At 34.5% G+C, this 22,121-nt stretch overlaps 1 long non-coding RNA gene across 4 annotated transcripts in view; it reads right to left on the reverse strand.

The window, feature by feature from the left end:
- Positions 1-22,121, reverse strand: part of LOC136848616 (uncharacterized) — a 423,332-nt gene that overhangs the window by 85,149 nt on the left and 316,062 nt on the right. The window lies entirely within an intron of this gene.

Here is a 22,121-nt window from a genome sequence, read left to right on the forward strand (position 1 = left end):
TGCACCATGACAGAACACAACTGTGAAGGATTCACTGTTTTTGGCACAGTTTATGTCTATATCTGTTATATGCAAATTGAAACATGTAGTACCTGCATCATATTAATTTTGACGATGTCAATTTGCGAGGTATCAAATGTTGCTGGTGTCCATTATACGAGACACAAGGCTCAAGCGATATTACTTTTTTTTTTTTATTTAATAGTGTATTTTGTCAGCTGTTAATAACTGTATACCCATTCTTCTGGTGGGTGTTCTTATTTATACAGAAAGCTGCAAACTGTCATTTACGTAAAAGACGACTGGCATTATATCATAAGCTGTGAAATTCCTTAGTTTTCAAGTTAAGCTTGTCAAACGTATCCGTTATCAAATAAAACTACTTACATGAAGTACCCAAATAGTCACTGGAAATTAAGAACACCTACTTTTACAAAATGCTACGGCGGTAGCAGGAAATTTTGTCGTTTAACGCCTTTAAAAATATTTATAGCAACAAATTCTGTGTTGCAATAAAACAAGAAATAAACAGAAATCTTCTTTCCAAGTAGCGGCCAATTCGTACCTAAAAATAAGAGCAATGTTCTTAACAATTACTGCAAAATATGACCCCACATTATTAGCGAATACATTGTAGCTCTAACAGTAAACTACAGATGAAATGCTAGGAATTTTTATTTACGCTCCAAATACTCGTACCTCTGATGAAAACCAATTTTCTTTCGGTATTTGTCACCCGTTTTCAAAGAGACCAATACAAATCATTTTACGAACATCGTGCAATTACGCTTTGATGCAGAAATGAAAACATTAATCCTGGAATTATTTTTTTCTTCTGTTTCATACGCTAGATTTTCCATAAAAAAAGTTAGTTCCAATAGCCAGTACTTACTTGACTGTAGGAAAGATTTTCAAAATGATTCTTTACAGTAAGAGAATGATTTTCTGTTAATTTGCCCATTTACTTCCATTAGGATGTCTTTATATATAATCAGCTCTTTTATTTTGTAAAAGGTAAATTTCTTTTAGATTTTTGTTAACTAAAATGATTATTGAAATAACGCTGAAGCTTATGGCAATTTTTAAATAGGTTTTGGCACTCTCTCTCTCTCTCCACATTTAAAGTTAAATCTGCACGGCGTAAAACTGTTTTAAGGAATTCAAGTCACAAAAGGAATGGGTAAATACATAAAATAACTAAAAGCCAATGGAAACTGAATGACAGCAAAGTCCCTGTTACTATTTTCCAAACCCCAGTTTTGAGATTTTCCATGGAAAAGCGAATACCACTACAACCTTAATAAGTCGTTTCCCTCAATCATGCGATCAAAATTTCAAGTAGGGGAAAAAGCACAACAAAAACTGAAAGAAACAAAATGACTGTCAAAAGACTGCCAAACCAGGACGCTGCAAAGCCCTTTTCATAATATGCTCTTTTATACGCCAAACATGGCCACAGCTGCAGCAGCAGTGGGTCTGTCGTCTCGTATTCCCGAGAAGTATTATCGACCGAGAACTTTTAAAATTCCAGGCGTGAACTTAAAAGTTACATATCCCGATTTTTCAGAAAAGCCAAAACTCGGGGGGAGATATTTAACGAAGCGTCGAACGTCTTAGCGGTTCATTCGAGGGCGAGTTTATGTACGGTTATTGCGGGGGTCGTCTGAATTTCAAACGCGCCAATGCAAAACTTAAATCATACTTCAAAGTGCGCTTGGTTTTTCTTGCTTTGCGTATTTGTTGTTGCGAAATAAACAGTAACGTGTGGCATAATCAGTTTTGCATAATTACTCAGAAAAAAGGAGAGTAGAATAGTGAAACAATCAAGACAGTGTGTTTGTTTTCTTTCATAAAGCCACAAATGTTACAAAAACTGGCAAAAGCACCTAATTGTTTGCATGTTTTACTGTACAAGGCTTGATATTAAACATGCCCATATTATATAGTTCCTGTTATTTCATTTGTGGAAGAAGTCATCTGGAATTTCAATTCTCAGTTTCAATTCTCTATTCATTGTATTTCTGAGTAAAAGAAAAAGTCTAAATCAAAAGAAAAGAAAGGGAAACAGACGAAAAGCGGCATTTATGTGACTCACTGACCAAGGAATTACATTTCATTTCCTATTCCATCAAGGATCATGCAATAAACCATTAATTATATTCTTGACGATTACACAAGTAACTGATAACGATTAGAAAATAATGCGGACTAAAGGCATAGAACGCTTGATACGCTTTACGAATTACTGTAAGGAAAAAAAATACAATGCGCCTTTCAAGTAATTTAAGGGATGGAAAGATTATATTAGACAAAAAATAGTAAACGTGACATGAACTATCTATCGCTTATCTACGCGAAACACATCATCAAACGGCGCCTCAAGAACTGACATACATTTATCTCAGACACATTGTCAGCTTTTTACCTGCTGTGCTGTTCTCACCCAAGTTAAAAGGAAAATACAATAAAAGGACATCTCACAACGATGATTACTATTTATGAAACACCAAAATTAGTATTAGAACCTAGACAAAAGGAATCCCCTCGCACCATGCATTAAAACACAATACCAATTTTAATACAGTTCCCCTTCAATTATGCAAGCAACGCTGAGAAAAGAAAAACAAGTGTCAAAGATTGCCTTTGGTCCAAGACTATAAGTATATTCAACATGCTGACCATAATCATGAATGTGAAATATCTGTCGCTCTTTCTCACTCTCCCTTTGATAAAAGAACGAAATGGAATCAAGCTTTACACCTGTACAGTATATACGAAAAACATTCCATAAAGGCACATGGGAGTGAAGAAGATGCATAAATTGATCGGGGTTTCTGATAGGTACTGTTCATAATCATATATATGGTCATTTTATTTATTTACATATTTTATAGCTATATTACATTTAAATTGTTCACTATTTGTAATTTTAGTAGAAATATTTTTAATACGGCCGAGTCAACTTCCAGTTAATCCCTGGTGTGTGTGATAAAAAAAAATATATATACATATATATATATATATATATATATATATATATATATATATATATATATATATATATATATATATATATATATATATATATATATACTTTTAGGGCATAGTTTTCTCCTTCTACAATTTTCGTTAAAAGCAATAGCCTTGGTGGCAAAAAGGCAAACAGCTGTCGCCACAAAAATCAATAAATGGAAGAAGGAAGTCTGCGTATTTTTCACCAGAAATTGACGAACGAGAATCAGAAAACTCAGGCGTATGAAGATACCTGCAAGAAACTTATTGATGCCACTAAGGTAATTGCTTTTACCGAAAATATATATTTATATATAATACACACATATATATGTATATATATACATATGTATATTATATATATATATATATATGTATATAAATTTAATATATATATATATATATATATATATATATATGTATGTATGTATATATATATATATATATATATATATATATATATATATATATATATATATATATATATATATATATATATATATATATATATATATATAACGTTATTTACCAATAATAATCATGTAGATTTTAGAGGACTTTCATTTAGAGGAATTGAAGTCTTACTTTTTTGACTAACACCCTGTAAGGATTAATCAGACAAACAAAATGTATGGAACATTTAGGCTTGCAAATAAAACTGACCAATCTTTTCACCCACTTCTAGCCTTGAATGGAAGAAACAAAGAGAAGAAACGAATGAAAGCTTAATTTGTCAAAAGGAAATGATTACGAAAGTTGTTATCACCCAAAAGGTATTTTCAGTATTCTTCATTGCATGTTTCAAATTTCTTATGGCATTACTGTGCTTTTGAATCCTACAGTACTGAACAGTCGCAGTTTATTCAAGGTGTAACCCAGGTGAAGAATGATAAAAGAATACTTCTCTTGGTGTAAGGAGTTAAAAGAATGGAAATAGATTACCATGAAAGACGCAAAGCAATGTTTAAATTTCTTGATTCGCACGATTTTCGCACAGTTTTCTGACGCGGAATATTTCTCATTTTTATCTCTAGAAAGAATCGCTTCTTTCTCTCCCAATCCTTTCAGTGTTCGAGCCGCATCTCCTGATCTACAAACGTTCGCATTAATCTCCGAAGAATGTTTCTAGAACTCTGCTGGTTTTACCTTTTAGCATTTCTCCCTCTCGCTTCTTATCCGATCTAAGAATAGCATAGAGACTGCATTTTCATTTCCTCTGCGCGTTATCGTACCCATCTCCTTTCAAAATTTAACCTGTTTACGTGTCTAACGTCGTCATCAAAAGAAAACATTTCTTTTGATCTATTCACATTGCCTGTCTTTGAAAAATTAATCTAAATGTTCCCACTACGGTTATTTCGTTTACTTCATCATCGAAAACAATAAAGAATAATGAAGAACAATTACCTTTCATAATTGTTAAGCGTGTGTACATTATGCGTGAGTGAGCTAGTAGTTGTTATCATGCAAGTCGGTGCGCTTGTACTTCACTTATTTTCAGGAATAAAATTTTCTGTACCTGAAAAATATTATCGTGGGGAGAGGAAGGACTGGATCATTGAGCTGCAACGTAAACCAACCAGACAGACAATGGATAACCAGGATTCCCTTTCGTCCATCCTGCAAATTTTCAGGAGAATGCCAAACATTTCTTATGAACAAATTATGAGAACCCATCAAGATGTTATCTCGATGCAGCATCACTATCAATCATTCAATTTAAATATCCATGGAAAAGTTGGAAACTGTCATCCCGAGTTCTTGTTATAAGAGAATCATCAAATTAGGACTATATAAAGGAAGCCATCATTAACAGTTTCTTGCAACCGTAAGTTATCATGATGTCTCAGTTAGGATCAATGTTGATGTTGGTCTACGAACATTTTGCAGTTAAGATCAAGGTTGTCTGTGACATTTTGCAGTTAAGATTAAGGTTGTCTGCAACATTTTGCAATTAAGGTCAAGGTTGTCGGCAACATTTTGCAGTTAAGATCAAGGTTGCCTGCAACATATTGCAGTTAAGATCAAGGTTGTCTGCAACATTTCGCAGTTAAGATCAAGGTTGTCTGCAACATTTTGCAGTTAAGATCAAGGTTGTCTACAACATTTCGCAGTTAAGATCAAGGTTATCTGCAACATTTCGCAGTTAAAATCAAGGTTGTCTGCAACATTTCGCAGTTAAGATTAAGGTTGTCTACAACATTTGGCAGTTAAGATCAAGGCTGTCTGCAACATTTCGCAGTTAAGATCAACGTTGTCTGCAACATTCTGCAGGTAACATCAAGGTTGTCTACAACATTTGGAAGTTAAGATCAAGGTTGTCTGCAACATTTGGCAGCTAAGATCAAGGTTGTCTGCAACATTTGGCAGTTAAGATCAAGCTTGTCTGCAATATTTGGCAGTTAAGATCAAGGTTGTCTGCAACATTTGGCAGTTAAGATCAAGGTTGTCTACGACATTTGGCAGTTAAGATCAAGGTTGTCTGCAACATTTGGCAGTTAATATCAAGGTTGTCTGCAACATCTGGCAGTTAAGATTAAGGTTGTCTTCAACATTCTGCAGGTAAGATCAAGGTTGTCTGCAACATTTGGCAGTTAATATCAAGGTTGTCTGCAACATTTGGCAGTTAAGATCAACGTTGTCTACAACATTTCGCAGTTAAGATCACGGTTGCCTACAACATTTTGCAGTTACGATCAAGCTTGTCTGCATCATTCGAAAGGTAACATCAAGGTTGCCTACAACATTTAGCTGTTAAGATCAAGGCTGTCTGCAACATTTCGCAGTTAAGATCAAGGTTGTCTACAACATTTCGCAGTTAAGATCAAAGTTGTCTACAACATTTCGCAGTTAAGATCAAAGTTGTCTACAACATATGGCAGTTAAGACCAACGTTGTCTACAACATTTCGCAGTTAAGATCATGTCTGTCTGGAAAATTTGGCAGTTAAGATCAAGATTGTCTGTAACATTTCGCAGTTAAGATCAAGGCTGCCAACAACATTTGGCAGTTAAGATCAAGGTTGTTTGCAGCACTTGGCAGTTAAGATCAAGGTTGTCTGCAACATTTGGCAGTTAAGATCAACGTTGTCTGCAACATTTCGCAGTTAAGATCAAGGTTGTGTGAAACATTTTGCAGTTAAGATCAAGCTTGTCTACAACATTCTAAAGGTAACATCAAGGTTGTCTACAACATTTCGCAGTTAAGATCAAGGCTGTCTGCAACATATCGCAGTTAAGATCAAGGTTGTCTGCAACATTTTGCAGTTAAGATCAAATTTTTCTGCAACATTTTGCAGTTAAGACCAGCGTTGTCTACATTTGGTAGTTAAGATCAAGGTTGTCTGCAACATCAAGCTTTTCTGCAACATTCTGCAGGTAACATCAACGTTGTCTACAACATTTGCAGTCAAGACCAAGGTTGTCTAAAACATTTGACAGTTAAGATCAAGGTTGTCTGCAACATTTGGCAGTTAAGATCAAGGTTGTCTGCAACATTTCACAGTTAAGATTAAGGTTGTCTGCAACATTTGGCAGTTAAGATCAAGGTTGTCTGCAACATTTCACAGTTAAGATCAAGGTTGTCTACAACATTTCGCAGTTAAGATCAAGGTTGTCTGCAAAATTTGGCAGTTAAGATCAAGGTTGTCTGCAGCATTTCGCAGTTAAGATCAAGGTTTTGTCTACAACATTTGGCAGTTAAGATCAAGGTTGTCTGCGACATTGGCAGGTAACATCAAGGTTGTCTACAACATTTCGCAGTCAAGACCAAGGTTCTCTGCAGCATTTCGCAGTTAAGATCAAGGTTGTCTACAACATTTCGCAGTTAAGATCAAGGTTGTCTGCAACATTTGGCAGTTAAGATCAAGGTTGTCTGCAACATTTGGCAGTTAAGATCAAGGATGTCTACAACATTTGGCAGTTAAGGTCAAGGTGGTCTGCAACATTTCGCATTTAAGATCAAGGTTGTCTTCAACATTTCGCAGTTAAGATCAAGGTTGTCTTCAACATTTCGCAGTTAAGATCAAGGTTGTCTGCAACATTTGGCAGTTAAGATCAACGTTGTCTGCAACATTTCGGAGTTAAGATCAAGGTTGTGTGAAACATTTTGCAGTTAAGATCAAGCTTGTCTACAACATTCTAAAGGTAACATCAAGGTTGTCTACAACATTTCGCAGTTAAGATCAAGGCTGTCTGCAACATATCGCAGTTAAGATCAAGGTTGTCTGCAACATTTTGCAGTTAAGATCAAATTTTTCTGCAACATTTCGCAGTTAAGACCAGCGTTGTCTACATTTGGTAGTTAAGATCAAGGTTGTCTGCAACATCAAGCTTTTCTGCAACATTCTGCAGGTAACATCAACGTTGTCTACAACATTTGCAGTCAAGACCAAGGTTGTCTAAAACATTTGACAATTAAGATCAAGGTTGTCTGCAACATTTGGCAGTTAAGATCAAGGTTGTCTTCAACATTTCACAGTTAAGATTAAGGTTGTCTGCAACATTTGGCAGTTAAGATCAAGGTTGTCTGCAACATTTCACAGTTAAGATCAAGGTTGTCTACAACATTTCGCAGTTAAGATCAAGGTTGTCTGCAAAATTTGGCAGTTAAGATCAAGGTTGTCTGCAGCATTTCGCAGTTAAGATCAAGGTTTTGTCTACAACATTTGGCAGTTAAGATCAAGGCTGTCTGCAACATTGGCAGGTAACATCAAGGTTGTCTACAACATTTCGCAGTCAAGACCAAGGTTCTCTGCAGCATTTCGCAGTTAAGATCAAGGTTGTCTACAACATTTCGCAGTTAAGATCAAGGTTGTCTGCAACATTTGGCAGTTAAGATCAAGGTTGTCTGCAACATTTGGCAGTTAAGATCAAGGATGTCTACAACATTTGGCAGTTAAGGTCAAGGTGGTCTGCAACATTTCGCATTTAAGATCAAGGTCGTCTTCAACATTTCGCAGTTAAGATCAAGGTTGTCTGCAACATTTGGCAGTTAAGATCAAGGTTGTCTGCAACATTTCGCTGTTAAGATCAAGGTTGTCTACAACATTTGGCAGTTAAGATCAAGGCTGTCTGCAACATTGGCAGGTAACATCAAGGTTGTCTACAACATTTGGCAGTCAAGACCAAGGTTGTCTGCAACATTTCGCAGTTAAGATCAAGATTGTCTGCAACGTTTCGCAGTTAAGATCAAGCTTGTCTGCAACATTTCGCAGTTAAGATCATGGCTGTCTGCAACATTTGGCAGTTAAGATCAAGGTTGTCTACAATATTTCGCAGTTAAGATCAAGGTTGTCTGCAACATTTTGCAGTTAAGATCAAGGTTGTCTGCAACATTTGGCAGTTAAGATCAAGGTTGTCTACAACATTTCACGGGTAAGATCATGGCTGTCTGCAACACTTGGCAGTTACGATCAAGGTTGTCTACAACATTTGGTAGTTAAAATCAAGGTTGTCTGCAACATTTCGCAGTTAAGATCAAGGTTGTCTGCAACATTTCGCAGTCAAGATCAAGGCCGTCTGCAACGCTTGGCAGTTAAGATCAACGTTCTCTGCAACATTTGGCTGTTAAGATCAAGGTTGTCTGCAACATTCTGCAGGTAAGATCAAGGTTGTCTGTAACATTTTGCAGTTCAGATCAAAGTTGTCTGCGACATTCTGCAGGTAGGATCAAGGTTGTCTGCAACAGTTTGCAGTTAAGATCAAGGTTGTCTGCAACATTCTGCAGGTAAGATCAAGATTGTCTGCAACATTTTGCAGTTCAGATCAAAGTTGTCTGCAACATTCTGCACGTAGGATCAAGGTTGTCTGCAACATTCTGCAGGTAAGATCAATGTTGTCTGCAGCATTCTGCAGGTAAGATCAAGGTTGTCTGCAACATTCTGTAGGTACGATCAATACTGTCTGCAACATTTTATCATGGCCAAAAAAGAAAAAGTATGTGAACCAAATACTCGACGCCACATATATAACTGAGGAAGTCATAAACAAAGTAAATATATTGTACAACAGAGGTCTGACATGGAACATTAAAAAAATAAACGACTTATTAAGTAAATAAAACCTCAATATGCTAATGGAATCTATGAAATTACCGACATTATCAAGATGCATATCCTGTTTATTTTCCACCATCTAAAACCACTGGGAATCTGCTTACCCAATTGTATACAATTAAGCACGGAACAGGTTAATTAGGATGATTACAAAATGCAGTGTAATGATTTTAATTAAATTTATGCCAGTGACACACAAAGACAGCTTAAGCACAAATGAGTGGTAACGTATAAATCACAGAGCTCGGGACGTATTAGAATAGAATATAGAATTTAAGACAACAGCCAAGCACTGGGACCTGTGAGGTCATCCAACGCTGAAACTGAAATTGACAGTAAAAAGGTCTGAAAGGTGTAACAGGAGGAAAACCTTGCAGTTACACAATGAATCAATTGTTAGGAGGGGGTGGGGAGTAAGAAGAAAGAAAGAGACTGAGAACAGAGGTACAGTAAAAGGCATGAAAGGGCTTGCAGCTAGGGGCCGTAGGGACGCTGCAATGACCCTTAAGAAATCCCTACAGTGTACCGCATGAGGTGCATGACGGCACTACCCCCAACGGGGGCGGGACCTATTAGATATCTGGGTCACTGCAGTAACAGGAGTGACATGTGCTTTCTAGAATGTCTCGTGACTTTCCCTGCTAATAACACAAAATTGTCAGGTGATGCCGGATCCCCTATGACAGGAACCAGATAATCTGGTTGCCTATTAATTAAAATAAGTTATGTAAAGTATCTGTTCACCAGACTCTACTCAATGTACAGATGTAATAGTAAACACAAGGGTCCTGTGGGACACAATGTGATTTAATGTAAACTGAATAAAAATCATGTTAATACATACAGGCAGACTCACACATACATGCATACATTTACATTTGTTATATATATATATATATATATATATATATATATATATATATATATACATACATACATACATACACATATACTGTATACACATACATATATATGTGTGCCTGTGTGTGTGCGTGTGTGTAACAGAAGCCTAGAAGCCTGAGGTAGTTTGTTGTGTTCCTTTCAATCATAAAATCAAGAAAACCTGGTTTATCGACCAAATCCCTGAATTATCCTCTTTTAAATCTAGTGTCAGTATAACGAACGTAATTATTCGTTCTTAGAGAAGAATAGATTAATGGCGATATTGGAGAGAAAAAAATGAATATTGGATTTTGGCTCTGGAAGAGAATGTCTGAAAAAGTGGAAGATGATGAAGCGGAAAAAAAGGAAAACATTCCATATCGGAGAATAAGACTGAATAGGAGTTAGTATTTGCAAAACAGAAACAGAAAAAGTAAGGATTTTTGCACAGCTCATAGGGATTTCGCATTAGAAGAAAAGTTGTAATGAATTACGGGGCGAAAATGAATATTGTTCTGCAGTGGTTCCCAAAATATATGCAAAGTTAAACCTACAAACAAATGGATGAAAAGGAAATTACTATTTGATTGATTTGCAGTGCTTTCAGTATGTTCAATTCTACATTTTACTAAATGTTTCCCTCCTGTTTCTCCTTTCTGTCCACTTCTTTGACAGCATTCTACTCATCTAGAAAATTCTTACCATGTAAAAATACCAATGACTTAATATCAGTATTATGAGTCATATAATCGCACCTCTTTGAACCTAATGTATCAGAGTATTAACTAAACAAAGTCAAGTCCCACCTTAACAAAAGAGCTCTCCGAGATGCTAGTAGCTTTTAATACAGAATGCCCGACTTAATATCAGCATTATGAGTCATATAATCGTGTCTCTTGGAACCTAATGTAGGTGAGCATAACTAAACAAAATCTTGTCCTCCCTACACAAAAGATTTCTCTGAGATGCTATTACCTTTTAATGCAGAGTGCCTTTTGGAGGTTTCACTGTCTTTACTACGATATCAATTTCCTTTACCTTTAAATACAATCTTCTTCATGATTTCGTAAGAACCCCTTCATCGTAAAGTTTCCCAGCTCCTCTGTTCGATAATATTTGCCGGAAGAAAAGATTTTCTCCAATGCATTCCCTTCGGGGCTCTTGCCTTATCTCTTAGTCTGCAATGCATTTGGCAGCTGAATTATTGGTAATCCCCACAGAGATCCCTCAAAAACTTCCCTTTCTTTCATCCTCCCTCTTCTCGGCTTCTTTATCCGAATGAACAAAAGAATGAAAGTTCCTATTCTTCTGTTGGCGATGTCAGTGGCAATTTCTCCCTCAAATAAAGAGATGTTCAGCCTCCTTCCTTAATCACTTTCTTTACTGTCTGTAACATAGGAGTATTTGAATAGACGATCCATAAGTCTTTGTATTCATGAAATAAGAAATATTTCTACTCTTCTCAAGTCTAGATAACATTAGGAGTAAATGAATCTCATTCTTCTTATTTGAGGCAATTGATGTATAATGGAGTTTTTATGCTGCATAATACATCAATAAAACGACAGTATCCATTCTCACTCAGGTCTCACCTAAGTGGAGACATTGCATGGGTACAGATGATTTGTTTGTGTATATTCAGTCTTTAAACTTCTGCTGCTTGTTAGCAATCTTATCTTTAGGGAGGCAAGACGTGCTTTAGAATTTGACTTCATTTTTGTTTATATACAAGTATTTTCCAATAGCGACCTTTTTTATCTTGCCTGACTCTCAGATCTCACAGTCTTATCCAGAGAGTAAAATGATAAGTACTCATGCATTCTATACATCAGAAGTTTGGTGAATATGTATATGTATCTACATATAAAATATGGAAAAAATTAACAGGTTTGCTTTGAGGCTGAAATAAAGAAAAAAGTAATGAAAAAGATAAAAAATAATTTCCAACAATATTTAGCATCAGCTTCTGATCTCGAAAAGAAAAGTTAACGGAGTCGTATTACGCGTTTTACACCGACATCATCCAACATGACCAATATTATGACAGTTTTCGCTGTGTGGATTTTAATGCAAGCTCCCCTTTAATTATACAAACCAAGCTGAGAGAGGACAAGTATCTCTGATTGCCCTCCCTCTAAGTAAATGCAGAATATCGCCCATAATTGTGAATTTGAAATAACTGCAGCTCTCTCTCTCTCTCTCTCTCTCTCTCTCTCTCTCTCTCTCTCTCTCTCTGGGGCTGTTGTGCAATTGGAACCTCAGAAGCTCAGGCGAAGATGGAACGCATTACTATTCAAAAACAATTCTCCTTGTATTTTAATAATTTATTTATATTTTCACCTAATTATTTATTAATTTGTTAACTTATTTCTTCTTCTTTTCTAATAACGGATCTCTTCTTTCTGTAATTCCTCTTACCTTCTGTTACTGCCTTCAAATGAACACCATATTCTGGGAAACCTTGAATTTCTTGTCAGTGGCCCCCATGGGCTTGTTCCATATGAATAGGGTTCATCTTTTGAATAATAATAATAATAATAATAATAATAATAATAATAACAATAATAATAATAATAATAATAATAATAATAATAATAATAATAATAATAATAATCTAGTGACTAGGTGAAGCCATTCATAAGTTACTCTTTCTCAACTGTCTAAGATGTTTTTAATCTTTGGAGTTCAACAAGTCACTCTTTTACACCGAACACAAAAGAACGAATAATCATAATAAAAATAATACGTACGATACACGTAAAACTTTAAAAAATTATATAATCTAGCTTGTTTTCTTTGATCCTTTTTTTTCTGTACAAAGGAACAAAGTTTTAGTAGGGTGGGGTATCGGGTCTTTTTTAAACCGTCGAAATTATCACACTTCAAAGTGGAGAGAGTTAAGGAAATACGAGAAACAGCAATGTACCTCTCCTAGTGTGTTATAACAGTGCACTAAAACACATATACAAACATCTACATTACCTTCCTAATTTGTAGTATGGTAGATAGCGGGATCTTTCTTTCGTCGCCTTTCTATCTCACTTTTGAGCCGCATCTCCTGATCTCCGTTATATCTGCCAACATCCAGATTATTCTCCCCCCCCCTTCCCCCACAACAAAAATAAAAAAATTAAACTGCTGATATTTTTTATAGTTTTCCCTTTTAGATTCTTAACTGGCTGGAAAATAGCATATAATATTCAATACTCTTGTAATTTATTTGCCATTTTCTCACCCATGCAAAAATTTAATAAATTAATATAAACAACAATTTCTTATTATATATATATATATATATATATATATATATATATATATATATATATATATATATATATATGAAATTTTTTATCACACCGTGACTTACATGCAATCATAAAGCTACAAATGTTGTTTTTATCAAATTCACGCTACTTCAGGAATATCCCCGATGGGGAATTATCACCGAAGGGGAATTTGTAAGTGATAAATGGATCGGTACTGCCGGGTCTCGATCCTCGACACAAGCGTGAATTTGATAATAAACGACATTTGTAGCTTCATGATTATATATATATATATATTATATATATATATATATATATATATATATATATATATATATATATATATATATATATATATATATATATATATATATATCACATTTACTAACAACGAGTCCTTTCACTCACATAATAAGCCAAGAACTGGCTTGTCTGTCAAATTCTGGAACCTTGTCTTTCCTCTTAAAATCACATGAATACATAGGTTAAAGTTAAAAGGTTAAAGTCCTCCTGGGCCTTGCAAGACTCGTAGGGCTGGCGCTGAACTCAGGTTTCTTAGGCCGACAGTCAGTAGGGGAGAAGTTCCGCTGCCTATATAACATGTGGCCAGTGTGCCGCTAGGCCCACTGTTTAACTCCCCCAGCCCGAGGGCTGGTACCTATTTTCTTACTTACAATCTCGAGTTTTCAGACCGCTAGGTTGGCAGGCTGCCGGATTTATGCAATGGCGCCATCCCCAAACCACCAGTGAGCTGCTGGATTTGAACCCCGGTCCTCTCGACTTGTAGATAGACATAGACAACGACAATTTTGCAGGGAAAATAATGTATGAATTATTTTGGGTGTGTAAGAGAAGACTTCGTGACTGGTGAAAGACAGCAAAAACGAAAATAAAAAGATATTTTCTAGCAGAAGAAAAAGAAAGAAAGCTTTGCTAGACGCCGCCTGGAACATCGTATAAAAGAAAAGACCTAAATGCACAAGCTGGAATTAAAGAATGGGAGATATGGGACGGTTCCAAATATGTGTCAACGTGAAAACCAACAGCAAAGAAAGAAAACCAATTGCTTAAACGGTTAGAGAGTATTAAATTTTTTTCAATACGTAGCATTTTCTTTCCTCTATTCCCAAGTTATAAAATCAGTTATTAATTATTATTATTATTATTATTATTATTATCTAAGACATAAAATTACCTCGTAAATGACGACTAATATCAATAATCAATACCCTTTTCAGGTATATATACCATATATTAGTTTCTTTCAGTAATCCCTAGATCACTTACTGTAATGTCTTTGAAAACGGTATTCACAGTGATAACTCCACTTGAATCTTTTATCTCTGCCTCAAGATTTTACTCCCCTACACAATTAATATTCCTCTTTGATATGATATTCGCTTTTCTCGCAGACAGCATTCTCCCCGTCAATTTCATTACCGTAACGTACACCTTTTACTACCCTATAGAATATAGATTAAAAAGGTGTTCTTCCTACCCCTCTGAGATCTCGCCTTTTCCCTAATCCAAATTAATCTGTATATATATATATATATATATATATATATATATATATATATATATATATATATATATAAATGTACATACATAATATGTATGTATATGTATATTATGTATTCACTCACATGGCGTGTTTAATGGAAACAGTTTCAGGGCGACAAAATTTATAATCTGCAAGTACTATGCATGGTGAATAACTTACTTCCTTCATAATTAGGTAGTGAATAGAAAAGCATCGGAACCCATTTAAACGTTTATATACACTTGATACAAATCGTATACCAAAAAAATTACTTTACTGTGTTCATATCAGTCATTCCCTGACCTAAGCTGTTGGGGCGCATCCGCCAGAATAAAGATGAGACAGTTTTAATTATTAATCTAAAGTACGATCAAGAGTCCTGGAAAAGACAAGATGAAAGGCAACGCAAACGAAGTTTTAGAGATCTACAAAGATTAATCAGGATTCTTCCAGTGCATAATATCTTAGGGGAAAAGGCGAGAACTCTGAAGGGTAGGCGGAAAGTCTCTTTCCCATCTAAATCCAATGGAGGAGAAAAGGCAAAAGTTACCATAATGAAATTCACGAGGAGAACGGGTGTCTGCGAGAAAAGTGGATGTCATATCAAAGAAGGCTAGAGACAAAATGGCATTTTCCATTAGAAGAGAATAATAGCTTTTGATGAAACTTCTATAGATATGATGCCGTAACTGTGTGGGGCGATAAAATGTAGGGGCAGGGATAGAAGAGCTAGTGGAGTTTAAATTGCAAGCGCTGTGTTCAAAGACATTGAAGTAAGTGATCTAGAGTTACTGAAAGAAAGTTGATGTACTGAAAAAGCCATTGATTATAGGTATTAGTCGTTAGTTACGTGGTAATGTTATGTTTTTAATAATAATAATAATAATAATAATAATAATAATAATAATAATAATAATAATAATAATAATTATTATTATTATTTAATAATTGTTATTATAACTACGGAATAGAGGAGTGAACAATATTAAGTATTATATATAAAATGCAATATTTCCTTAGCGCTCAAGAAATTGTTATTTCCTTTCTTTGCGCTAAGTTTTCACGTTGCCATGTTTTTGGAACCATTCCAAATCCGTATTCTTCAATTCTGACCTGTGATGAATTTGAATTTTTCTTCTAATGCGATATGCCAGGTGGCGCCTGGCAAAGTTTTCTTCCTTTTTCTTCGGCTGGAAATACTTTCTCGATATTCAGGCATTGTCGGCGTCATGTAAAGTATCATTTTATTTCCATTTTTGGTCTTTTTCATTCATGACGAAGACTTCTATTACGGGGTAGAAAAAATAATATTTGATTTCCCCAGCAAAATCGTCGTTGTCTGTACACTCGTACATAAACATACACACATATTTATGTGTATATATTACATTTATACATATATGCAGTATGTATGTATGTATGCATAAATATATACATATACAAGTATACATAAATTTCTGACTCACATCAGGATCGAACCCAGGTCTTTCAATTGAAAGGCAAGGGCGTTGCCCATTATGCCATACAACCATAAAAGAAGTTGGAACCTGAGTACCGCTGCACACAAGGAATTACCTGGGCAAGCTAACTGCTTGCATATCAGGTGATTCCCTGTGTGCAGTGGCACTCAGGTTCCAACTTCTTTTATGAATTGCATGGCCTAGTGGACAGCGCCTTTGCCTTACAATTGAAAGACCTGGGTTTGATCCTGATGTGAGTCAGAAATTTATTTCTGTTCCACACGTGATTGTGTGTTGATTATTTCTATCATATATATATATATATATATATATATATATATATATATATATATATATATATATATATATATATATATATATGCCTCTTTTCCATTAGGAGGGTTCCCACAGAAACTCTAGGCATGAGGTCGCTAGTGCTAAGCCTTTTCTAGACCCCAGCTGATACTGTTACCCATTCACAGCTGGGCTGAATGGTTGCAGGCAGACCAGGCTCGGGCCAGGCACCTTAGCAAACACGAACCTGCAGATCTACTACTTAGTTGTATATATATATATATATATATATATATATATATATATATATATATATATATATATATATATATATAATTATTCATACATATATATAATATATAATTTCTATGCCTATACATATACTCGTAATACACATACATACATACACACACACACACACACACACATATATATATATATATATATATATATATATATATATATATATATATATATATATATATATATATATATATATATATATATATATATATATGCCTATTTAAAGACAACAAGCAACCTCGAGTCTCAGATAATTATGTGAAACTAGATTCTGTCACGGAGCTGCTATAAAAAAAAACAGATGATCCTAAAAAAGCACGAGGCAAAATCCTCTTAATTCACTGGCAACTATTTTCGATTTCGGATTATTTCTCCCTTATATCGTTATTTTCTGTATCCTAGAAAAATCTCCCGTTTCCTTCCTAAAGCCTGATTAATCTGCAAGGAACTTTTCAAAACTCTTAAAGCTTTGCTGGTTTCTTTTACTCTTTTGTCCTTCCAGCATCTCAAGTCTGATAAGAGAAGAGCGTATGAGATTGTATTCTTCTCTGGTGTTATCCCCACTACCCTCTTTCCCTAATGCACATATAGGCTTTCTTATCTCTCCGAATAACAGTTTCATGGTGTTTTTACAGCAAAGTATTCTGTCCGAGTCGAGTATACATATTCCTTCTTTGACGGCGACGGTTTTATTCATCGTATCCTGAATTTCACCGGAGACGCAATTTTATTCATCGTTCCTGAATTTTACTAGAGACGCAATTTTATTCATCGTACCCTGAATTTCACGGGAGACGCAATTTTATTCATCGTATCCTGAATTTCACCGGAGACGCAATTTTATTCATCGTATCCTGAATTTCACCGGAGACGCAATTTTATTCATCGTATCCTGAATTTCACCGGAGACGCAATTTTATTCATCGTATCCTGAATTTCACCGGAGACGCAATTTTATTCATCGTACCCTGAATTTCACCGGAGACGCAATTTTATTCATCGTATCCTGAATTTCACCGGAGACGCAATTTTATTCATCGTATCCTGAATTTTACTAGAGACGCAATTTTATTCATCTACCCTGAATTTCACCGGAGATGCAATTTTATTCATCGTATCCTGAATTTCACCGGAGACGCAATTTTATTCATCGTATCCTGAACTTCATACTCTTCTGAACTAAGGAAGTCTTTAGTAATGAAGAAGAATTTTCCGCAGTTAAATATGTTATAGGAATGATATGCAAGGAAATTACAATCGTTTACGAACACGTCTGAATGTGTTGGAACATAAAAATTTAAATATAAACGCAAGCTCGTTAGTCTTACCAGCACTTTCTATACTCGATTTCTTATGGATCCTGGAAGCCAATCAGAGAATATGATAAGTAACGTCTTACAATAGTGGCTGCCACATGTGCGTTAGCATTCAGCAAGTGTGTGTGTGTGTGTGTGTGTGTGTGTGTGTGTGTGTGTGTGTATATATATATATATATATATATATATATATATATATATATATATATATATATATATATATATATATATATATATATATATGTATATATATATGTATTATATATATATATATATATATATATATATATATATATATATATATATATATATGTGTGTGTGGGTGTGTATTATTTATATGTATATATATATATATATATATATATATATATAGATATATATATATATATATATATATATATATATATATATATATATATATATATATATATGTATATATAAAATATAATATATATATATATATATATATATATATATATATATATATATATATATATATATGAAATATGATTTATATATATTATATATTCCATGCAAAGTCTCTGTTATTCCTTCAACACAAAATAAAACAAACGCAGGTCTATCGACCATATCCTTTAAATTCAAATTTACACATAACGAAGTTAATTACTCGCTTCTAGCGCAGCACGGATTAAAGACGATTTTGAAGAAAAAACTAATACTGGATTTCGCCTCTAGAAGGGAATGATTGAAAACAAAAACACAAAAAATATCGAAATGAGGCCGAGGGAGAAAATATTTCATGTAGGCGTAAAAGGACTGAATAGCAGAGCAGGATTTACAGAATATAAACAAAAAAATTTTAAATAACCAAATTAAAGCCTTGTGGTTGCACCTGGGGATATTGCATCAGAGGAAATATTGCAAAGCATCGTCTCATGGAACTAAAGATTGTTTAATCGTGTGATGAAACAGGCACCAATGAGATGAAAAGTTTCGTTATTTATTACTTTCTCCCTGACCTGTATTTCCTCCTCCTCATTATTATCCTTTACATTTTTTTTCGTGCTAACCTCATTTGCGAAAACAAAACCAGTGTCTAGAATACATGTACTTCTTTGCAAGAAGCCTTCTTTCGGCATTCCTGATTATATACTCGTTCCTCTTTGATCCTGATAAATGTCAGTTAGCTCAAATAATCTAATTATGTTTTACTTCCATTCAGTTTTGTATATTCTCTGTTACTGCATAATGCATGTTGTTGGTTTACTCTCTTTCCTAAATCAGTAGGCATTCTTCATGACTTGGAGGAATTTCCATCGAAATTATAATTTTCCTTTTCCGTTTCACATTTGTTCCCTTGGCAGCTCTTGCCTTGTTTATTACTGTGTAATGCATTTGGCAGACTAGACTGATCTTCAAAGAGATTTCAGCCACTGTGTTCATTTTTGGCCTCTTTGAGCGACTGAACAATAGGTTGCAAGGTGTTATTCTCAACTGTCTATACCGCTATTACAGCAAAGTATGAGCTGACCGTCAGTATTCTACTATTCGTAAGTTTTAAGAAAGTTAAAAGAAAATATGATAATATTTAATAACAAAAAGACTGGTACTGAAACAAAAGGCAAAATAGGCTAACAGTATTCTTCTTGGTCCATCTTTTATTAAATATGGACAGCAGTACCGGTAGTTTTAGTGGAGGTAAATATTTAATTGAAGTCACGAAAAAATAAAGATACTGGAATTTGTTTATTGCAACACAACCAAATTACAGTTCAATCATCATTGTTCAAATGTTTTATACAAAAACGAAACTATGTATATTTAGTTAAAGACACTCCGATTAACGAACAGCATGGGAAATTACCTTTTCATTGAGTTAAAAGTTATATTTTTCAGTCACTCTCAGCAAAGCTGTTCATTAAGCCGTATACGTTTTTCGAATACCAAATGCCACAATTAGAATGCTGATTTGTGAGTCAATTTGGATTTAAGTGAGTGCGTGACAAGATCACATTTCTATAGCAAATGGGATTTTTTGTGTTCATATAAGAAATGGATGATTTATTAATCACCGGTGCAGCCACGCAAGGGAACACCGTGGTGTACAATCCACTCACCTCCCCATTAGTTCCACAAGCATACAAGCACACATATACTCGTATATATATACATATATATATATATATATATATATATATATATATATATATATATATATATATATATATATATATATATATATGTATATGTATATATATATGTATATATATATATATATATATATATATATATATATATACATACATATATAATTACTGACAGGGCCTCACTGAAACTGGATGGTATCTAGCGGAGATATTTATTATTTATTTAATAAAAGTTACAAGCTTTCCAGGATTAACAGTCCTCACTGTCAAGTATACGTCGAATGCACAGATAACTGTGTAGGTGATAAAGTTAATATATATATATATATATATATATATATATATATATATATATATATATATATATATAATTGTACGTATAGTTTGTGTATATGTGTATGTATATAATAACCACTACGACCTCTAACTTAAACATTTCACTCCTTTTTGGATACGAATGTACTTACAAAGGCTAAGACCCAAATTAAGAAAGAAATGAAGTAACTCTCACACCCTTGGCAGAATTCTAACTCCAACACAAATGCCTAAACCCAAGGTGGTTTAGTCACGTGGAAAGAAGGGAAGATAATATTTTTGAAATGTTTGTATAATTTCAAAGTTTTGGGTGAACAGTGAGACGGGGAAAATCGCCTCGTGATTAACTGGTGTTGAAAGATATTGTAATGAAAAGACCTTACTCTCCAAGATCGAGGTAGACGTCTTTAAGGATGGCTGACCTGTCACAGGTGCCCCTCTGGGCATATATACCTTCACATATGAGGGGTATATGAGGTGGTTGGGACTGCACATATTCTACGTAAAGGAGAGATCACTGATGCAATAGTAGAGGATGAAACAGAGTGGCTGTTAGCTTGCTTCTCTTTGAGGACACCCGCAGTCTCGGGAATTGGCTTACTGGGGAACGCATATATCGTTAAGCAAAATATATCAATATAACAACTTTGGTAGCAATTATTCAAAACTTACAAAAGAGCAAAAACAAGACGTATTCATCGATGCCTGGGGCTGGAATATCCTTCGAAATTTCGCTTCGTATATAACGAGGTTAATTATGCGTCGTCCGAGAAGAATAGTTTAATGATGATATTGGAAAATTAACGAGCAATGGATTTTGGATGCGGTGGGGAATGAATCGAAATCTGCAGAAGAGAGAGAGAGAGAGAGAGAGAGAGAGAGAGAGAGAGAGAGAGAAAATAATCCACTTGGAGCTTTAATGATGCAATTCCAGGTTTACGGTTTAATGCAAAAATTCAATAATTCCTGGGATCTTCGCTTATGACGTAAATAAGAGACACAAGTGTCAAAAAGAACTTTCATTATACTTCACTTGAAAAACATATTGCCATTGCCTTTAATTTTTCCACTTTCATTATTATTATTATTATTATTATTAGTAGTAGTAGTAGTAGTAGTAGTAGTAGTAGTAGTAGTAGTTGCTATGAACTTTGATGTGCAACAACCTAATTCAAGAATCCACCTTCTTGTAACTGGCTGTTTTCTTCGTGAGCATAAACTGAATTTCACACATTCATTTCTTGTTATGTTTTCAAATTTTCCGTCTTTGTTTTACTTCAATTTCAAAAATTAATAACGCAACAAGCACCCTCTTCAAACAGTTTCGCAACAGCAGAAGACAATAATGGCTCCACGCCGAGAGAATGAGCAGGTATATTACATTCTTAGAAGCCAGTGAAAATACCGATTACTTCAGAATCACCAAAAAAGCTGAAGAGGTGGACTGACTATTGAATATAATGCCCTTGTTAATGCGAAATGTTTCTTTGTATTTTTCTGCGTTATGTGAAATCCTTTACCCCGTGATCCCAAGTGAAGACAGCTGATTTTACAGATAAAATGC

The sequence above is a fragment of the Macrobrachium rosenbergii genome, chromosome 19 (assembly GCF_040412425.1).
Source record: "Macrobrachium rosenbergii isolate ZJJX-2024 chromosome 19, ASM4041242v1, whole genome shotgun sequence".
Taxonomy (NCBI): domain Eukaryota; kingdom Metazoa; phylum Arthropoda; class Malacostraca; order Decapoda; family Palaemonidae; genus Macrobrachium; species Macrobrachium rosenbergii.